Consider the following 8,511-nt stretch of genomic DNA (forward strand, 5'->3'; position numbering starts at 1 on the left):
GAATCTGTGTAACCCTAACCCCCTCCGGTGCCTATATAAACTGGAGGGTTTAGTCCGCAGGACAACAACAATCATAATCATAGGCTAGCTTCTAGGGTTTAGCCTCTACGATCTTGTGGCAGATCAACTCTTGTAATACTCATATCATCAAGATCAATCAAGTCGGAAGTAGGGTATTACCTCCATTGAGAGGGCCCGAACCTGGGTAAACATCGTGTCCCCCACCTCCTGTTACCATTAGCCTTAGGCGCACAGTTCGGGACTCCCTACCCGAGATCCGCTGGTTTTGACAGCGACACCCCCCCCCCACATATATATATAGGTGGGAGAAGGAGAGGGGCAGTAAGGGGCGCCCCAAGTAGGAGTAATCCTACTTGGGTGCCTCCCACAAGTCGGCCTCTAATGTCTACTACACAACCTTCTTCTTGTAGACGTTGTTGGGCCTCCAAGTGCAGAGGTTTGTAGGACAGTAGCAAATTTCCCTCAAGTGGATGACCTAAGGTTTATCAATCCGTGGGAGGCGTAGGATAAAGATGGTCTCTCTCAAACAACCCTGCAACCAAATAACAAAGAGTCTCTTGTGTACCCAACACACCCAATACAATGGTAAATTGTATAGGTGCACTAGTTCAGCGAAGAGATGGTGATACAAGTGCAATATGGATGGTAGATAAAGGTATTTGTAATCTGAAATTATAAAAACAGCAAGGTAACTAATGATAAAAGTGAGCGTAAACGGTATTGCAATGGTAGGAAACAAGGCCTAAGGTTCATACTTTCACTAGTGCAAGTTCTCTCAACAATAATAACATAATTGGATCATATAACTATCCCTCAAGATGCAACAAAGAGTCACTCCAAAGCCACTAATAGCGGAGAACAAACGAAGAGATTATGGTAGGGTATGAAACCACCTCAAAGTTATCCTTTCTGTTCTATCTATTCAAGAGTCTGTAGTAAAAGAACATGAAGCTATTCTTTCCGTTCAATCTATCATAGAGTTCATACTAGAATAACACCTCAAGACACAAATCAACCAAAACCCTAATGTCACCTAGATACTCCAATGTCACCTCAAGTATCCGTGGGCACGATTATATGATATGCATCACACAATCTCAGATTCATCTGTTCAACCAACACAAAGTACTTCAAAGAGTGCCCCAAAGTTTCTACCGGAGAGTCAAGACGTAAACGTGTGCCAACCCTTATGCATAGATTCCCAAGGTCACAGAACCCGCAAGTTGATCACCAAAACATACATCAAGTGGATCACGTGAATATCCCATTGTCACCACAGATAAGCATGGCAAGACATACATCAAGTGTTCTCAAATCCTTAAAGACTCAATCCGATAAGATAACTTCAAAGGGAAAACTCAATTCATCACAAGAGAGTAGAGGGGGAGAAACATCATAAGATCCAACTATAATAGCAAAGCTCGAGATACATCAAGATCGTGCCATAGAGAGAACACGAGAGAGAGAGATCAAACACATAGCTACTGGTACATACCCTCGGCCCCGAGGGTGAACTACTCCCTCCTCGTCATGGAGAGCGTCAGGATGATGAAGATGGCCACCGGTGAGGGATCCCCCTCCGGCAGGGTGCCGGAACAGGGTCCCGATTGACTTTTGGTGGCTACAGAGGCTTGCGGTGGCAGAACTCCTGATCTATCTTCTCCTTCGATGTTTTTAGGGTATATGGGAATATATAGGCGAAAGAAGTCGGTCGGGGGACGCTTGAGGGGCCCACGAGACAGGGGGCACGCCCAGTAGGGGGGGCGCCCCCCACCCTCGTGGCCTCCTCGAAACTTCCTTGGCTTGTACTCCAAGTTCTCTGGATTGCTTCTGTTCCAAAAATAAGGTTCCCGAAGGTTTCATTCCATTTGGACTCTGTTTGATATTCCTTTTCTTCGAAACACTGAAATAGGCAAGAAAACAGCAATATGGGCTGGGCCTCCGGTTAGTAGGTTAGTCCCAAAAATGATATAAAAGTGTAAAGTAAAGCCCATAACCATCCAAAACAGGTAATATAATAGCATGGAACATCCAAAAATTATAGATGCGTTGGAGACGTATCAGCCTCCCCCCTTCCATAAGTGTCGGAGGGGGAAGGAAGGAGGAACGGGAGGGAAGGAAGGGGGAGATCGAATCTCTCCCCTTCCTTCTCTCTGACCCCCTTTCCTTTCCCCCCAATTCGGCCTACATGGGGGCGCACCAGCCCCTTAGGGGCTGGTCTGTCCCCCTCTTGGCCCATTAGGCCCATGTAGTTTGCCGGGGGTTGCCCGGAACCCCTTCCAATGACCCGATACGTGCCCGGTACCCCTGGAACACTTCCGATGTCCGAATACTATCGTCCTATATATGAATCTTTACCTCTCGACCATTTCGAGACTCCTCGTCATGTCCATGATCTCATCCGGGACTCCAAACAACATTCGGTCACCAAATCACATAACTCATATAATACAAATCGTCATCGAACATTAAGCGTGTGGACCCTATGGGTTCGAGAACTATGTAGCCATGACCGAGACACCTCTCCGATCAATAAACAATAGCGGAACCTGGATGCTCATTTTAGCTCCCACATATTCTACGAAGATCTTTATCTGTCAAACCGTTATGACAACATATGTTATTCCCTTCGTCATCGGTATGTTACTTGCCCAAGATTCGATCATCGGTACCTTCATACCTAGTTCAATCTCATTACCGGCAAGTCTCTTTACTCATTCCGTAATGCATCATCCCGCAACTAACGCATTAGTCACATTACTTGCAAGGCTTCTTATGATGTGCATTACCGAGAGGGCCCAGAGATACCTCTCCGATACTTGGAGTGACAAATCCTAATCTCGATCTATGCCAACCCAACAAACACCTTCGGAGATACCTGTAGAGCATCTTTATAATCACCCAGTTACGTTGTGACGTTTGATAGCACACAAGGAATTCCTCCGGTATCCTGGAGTTGCATAATGTCATAGTCGGAGGAATATGTATTTGACATGAAGAAAGCAGTAGCAATAAAACTGAACGATCATTATGTTAAGCCCGCGGATGGGTCTTGTCCATCACATCATTCTCCTAATGATGTGATATTGTTCATCAAATGACAACACATGTCTATGGTTAGGAAACTTAACCATCTTTGATTAACAAGCTAGTCTAGCAGAGGCATACTAGGGACACGGTGTTTTGTCTATGTATCCACACATGTATCAAGTTTCCGGTTAATACAATTCTAGCATGAATAATAAACATTTATCATGATATAAGAAAATATAAAATAAAAACTTTATTATTGCCTCTAGGGCATATTTCCTTCACCTCTCGCATAAGCAAAACATCATCAAACCCCATAACTCATTGGGTATTAATCACATGGAGATGTGAACTAGATTATTGACTCTAGTGCAAGTGGGAGATTGTTGGAAATATGCCCAAGAGACAATAATAAATTGTATTTATCAGAAACTCGGATACATGTGTGGATACAAAGACAACAATGTGTCCCTAGTGAGCCTCTACTAGACTAGCTCGTTGATCAAAGATGGTTAAGGTTTCCTAACCATAGACATGAGTTGTCATTTGACAACAGGACCACATCATTAGGAGAATGATGTGATGGACAAGACCCAACCGTAATCATAGTGTTTGATCGTATTAGTTTATTACTACTCCTTTCTTCAGGTCAAGTACCTGTTCCTAAGACAATGAGATCATGCAACTCCCTGACATCGGAGGAATACCTTGTGTGTATCAAACGTTGCAACGTAACTGGGTGACAATAAAGATGCTCTCCGGGTATCTCCGAGGGTGTATGTTCAGTTGTCATGGATCAAGACTGGGATTTGTCACTCCGTGTGACGGAGAGGTATCTCAGGGCCCATTAGGTAATACAACATCACTACAGGATTGCAAGCAATGTGACTAAGGAGTTAGTCACGAGATCTTGTGTTACGAATGAGTATAGAGACTTGTGATACGTCTCCAACGTATCTATAATTTTTGATTGATCCATGCTATTATATTACCTGTTTTGGATGTTTATGGGCTTTACTTTACACTTTTATATCATTTCTGGGACTAACCAACTAACCGGAGGCCCAGCCCAAATTGCTGTTTTGTTTTGCCCATTTCAGTGTTTCGAAGAAAAGGAATATCAAACGGAGTCCAAACGGGATGAAACCTTTGGGAACGATCTTTTTGGAACAAATGCCAACCTGGAGACTTGTAGTGGACGTCAAGCAACAAACGAGGCGGCCACGAGGGTGCCCGGCGCGCCCCCCACCCTCGTGGGCCCCTCGATCGTCCACTGACATACTTCTTCCTCCTATATATACACCCGTACCCTGAAACCATCATAAGCGACCATGAAAACCTAATTCCACCGCCGCAACCTTCTGTATCCACGATATCCCATCTTGGAGCCGTCGTCGGCGCTTTGCCGGTGGGGGAATCCACCAGGGAGGGCCTCTACATCATCCCCAAGGCCTCTCCGATGAGTTGTGAGTAGTTTACCATAGACCTTCGGGTCCATAGTTATTAGCTAGATGGCTTCTTCTCTCTCTTTGATTCTCAATACAAAGTTCTCCTTCCTCTTCTTGGAGATCTATTTGATGTAACTCTTTTTGCGGTGTGTTTGTCGAGATCCAATGAATTGTGGGTTTATGATCAAGTTTATCTATGAGAAATATTTGAATCTCCTCTGAATTCTTTTATGTATGATTGGTTATCTTTGCAAGTCTCTTCGAATTATCAGTTTGGTTTGGCCTACTAGATTGATCTTTCTTGCCATGGGATAAGTGCTTAGCTTTGGGTTCAATATTGCGATGTCCTTTCCTAGTGACAGTAGGGGCAGCAAGGCACATATTGTATTGTTGCCATCAAGGATAAAAAGACGGGGTTTATATCATATTGCGTGAGTTTATCCCTCTACATCATGTCATCTTTCTTAATGCGTAACTCTGTTCTTCATGAACTTAATACTCTAGATGCATGCAGGAGTCGGTCGATGTGTGGAGTAATAGTAGTAGATACAGGCAGGAGTCGGTCTACTTGTTACGGACGTGATGCATATATACATGATCATGCCTAGATATTCTCATAACTATGCACTTTTCTATCAATTGCTCGACAGTAATTTGTTCACCCACCGTAATACTTATGCTATCTTGAGAGAAGCCACTAGTGAAACCTATGGCCCCCGGGTCTATCTTTTATCATATAAGTTTTCTATCTACTTTTATTTGCAACTTTTACTTTCCAATCTATATCATAAAAATACAAAAAATATTTATCTTATCATATTAAATCTATCAGATCTCACTTTCGTAAGTTTCCGTGAAGGGATTGACAACCCCTTTATCGCGTTGGTTGCGCGGTTCTTGTTTGTTTGTGTAGGTGCGTGGGACTTTTGAGGAGCCTCCTACTGGATCGATACCTTGGTTCTCAAAAACTGAGGGAAATACTTACGCTAGTGTGCTGCATCACCCTTTCCTCTTCAAGGAAAACCAACACAAGCTCAAGACGTAGCAAGAAGGATTTCTGGCGCCGTTGTCGGGGAGGTCTTCGCTCAAGTCAAGACATACCAAGTACCCATCACAAACTCATCTCCCTCGCATTACATTATTTGCCACTTGCCTCTCATTTTCGTCTCCCCCACTTCACCCTTGCCATTTTATTCACCCTCTCTTTCCCAATCTTCTTCTCCGCTCTCTTTCGCTTGCCTTTTGTGTGCTCGTGTGTTAGATCGTTTATCTCTTCATCATGACTAGTCCCTTATCCACTCCTATGTCTCCCGAGTTTGAAGTTCTTCACTTCAAGCAAAGGCAAGGAGAAAATTTAAAAGACGCTTGGTATAGAATGATGGGATATTATCGTAATTGAACCATAGAGGTGAACTTTAGAATTTTACTTCGGAACTTTTATGTTGGACTAAATATGTCCCATAGACAACTTTTGGATTGCATTGCCAAAGGAAATTTTATTGAAATCGATCCCACTATTACGCATGAAATTATAGAGGGAATAGTGGGAACACTACCTCAAAAAGGGGGGCCACATCATACCCAAGAAGATACACAAGTTTTTGAAAAGATTTGCGAAGTAACAAAAATCTTACAAAAGTCTCTTGAATCTCTTAAGAGTGTTAGAAGGAATCTCCACCATATGAATATCTTGATTACCCTTTGCAATAAGCGGTTGGATTCTTTAGATCTAAAAATTTCCGAGTATGAAGGGAACCATAAAGAACCCCCCGGATTCGAGCATGACTCCACTAAGAAACTGAAAATTAAAGATGGCAACACTTAGATCTATCCTCGCTTTTATGGCTAGCTAGGGGTGTTAAACGATAGCACTTGTTGGGAGGCAACCCAATTTTATTTTTGTTCCTTGTTTTTTGTTCCTGTTTAGTAATAAATAATTTATCTAGCCTCTATTTAGATGTATTTTCATGTTTTAATTAGTGTTTGTGCCAAGTAGAACCTATAGGATAACCTTGGGTGAAAGTTAATTTGATTCTGCTGAAAAACAGAAACTTTGCGCTCACGAGAAAAAATTCAATAAATCACAGAAACATGATTTTGCGCTGAATTTTTTTCTGTAGATCAATAGACAAATTTCCTAGGACGTCCTATTTTGGTAGGATTTTTCAGGTTCCAGAAGTATTTGAAAGTGACAGATTGCTACAGACTGTTCTGTTTTTGACAGATTCTGTTTTTCGTGTGTTGTTTGCTTATTTTGATGCATCTATGGCTAGTATCGGGGGTATGAACCATAGATAAGTTGGAATACAGTAGGTTTAACACAAATATAAATAAATAATGAGTTCATTACAGTACCTTATGTGGTGGTTTTTCTTTCTTGCACTAACGGAGCTTATGAGATTTCCTGTTGAGTTTTGGGTTGTGAAGTTTTCAAGTTTTGGGTAAAAATTTGATGGACTATGGAATAAGGAGTGGCAAAAGCCTAAGATTGGGGATGCCCATGGCACCCCAAGATATTCAAGGACAACCAAAAACCTAAGCTTGGGGATGCCCCGGAAGGCATCCCCTCTTTCGTCTTCGTCTATCGGTAACTTTACTTGGAGCTATATGTTTATTTGCCACATGATATGTGTTTTGCTTGGAGCGTCTTTTATGATATTAGTCTTTGCTTTCTAGATTTCCACAATCATCCTTGCTGTACACACCCTTTGGGAGAGAAATACTTGATTTGGAATTTATTAGAATACTCTATGTCTATGTGCTTCACTTATATCTTTTGAGCTAGATAGTTTTGCTCTAGTACTTCACTTATATCTTTTAGAGCACGGCGGTGGCTTAATTTTGTAGAAATTGTTGATCTCTCATGCTTCACTTATATTATTTTGAGAGTCTTTTAGAACAGCATGGTATTTGCTATGGTTATAAAATTGGTCCTAGAATGATGAGCATCTAAGTTGGGTATAATAAAAACTAGCATAGAAAGTGAATTGGATGCTATGATCAATTTGATGCTTAATAATTGTTTTGATATATGAAGGTGGTAATATTAGAGTCATGCTAGTTGATGTAATTGTGAATTTAAGAAATACTTATGTTGAGGTTTGCAAGTCCCGTAGCGTGCACGTATGGTAACCGTTGTGCGACAAATTTATTGCATAGGGTGCTCTTTTGATTGCCTTCCTTATGTGTGGAGGTCGGAGGCGCGCGATGGTTAACTCCTACCAACCCCCCCCCCCCCTAGGAGCATGCTGTCGTGGTTCTAAGTCTGACAGTAGAATAGGGGTAGTATAACGGAGCATGATCTATCGAGATGCATATGGGTGACACGATGGTTTTAGCGAGTTCGGGCCTCTCACGGTGGAGATAACAACCCTACGTCTCGTGCTCCGGAGAGGCTTTGTTTTATCTGAGTATATATCCGGAGATTACAATGTGTGTGAGAGAGAGGAACGGATTCCCATGCCTGAGCTAAGTCCTGAGACTAATGGTGAAAAGAGAGAGCGGTGGAAGAAGAGAGCCCCCCCAGTCTAGTGGTGGGGGGTGGCTTATATAGAGTGCGCCACCTCCTCACCTCCTATGTTACAAAGTGGGGTATGAATGCTATAATGACAGCCCACTATTAAGCCTTCACTATTAGAAAGATGCCGACTGCTTTGCTGCCTGCTGGTCTTCGTATATCCGAGTGAGTCGTACGGTCGAGTGGTGAACTGTCATCCGAGTGGATGGTATGTTGCTTGGTCGAGTGGATAGTATGCTACTTGTCCGAGTGGACAGTGTGTCTGTATGAAATTGACCTGGACCCACATGTTGTGTGGACCCCACGCTTCATGATATTTCGACCCTTCGTGGGCCTACCTGTTATGTATATCCCCAACATTAGCCCCCGAATCGATTGCGATTTTGCAGAACGAGTTGGTGTAAGACACAGTTTGGTCCGAGTGATTACAGAAATACTCGGTACATGTCGTCGCGCTTTCAGACAACCAAGGTTTGAACAAAATCTCAATGGATT

Source organism: Triticum dicoccoides, chromosome 4B, assembly GCF_002162155.2.
Source record: "Triticum dicoccoides isolate Atlit2015 ecotype Zavitan chromosome 4B, WEW_v2.0, whole genome shotgun sequence".
NCBI lineage: Eukaryota > Viridiplantae > Streptophyta > Magnoliopsida > Poales > Poaceae > Triticum > Triticum dicoccoides.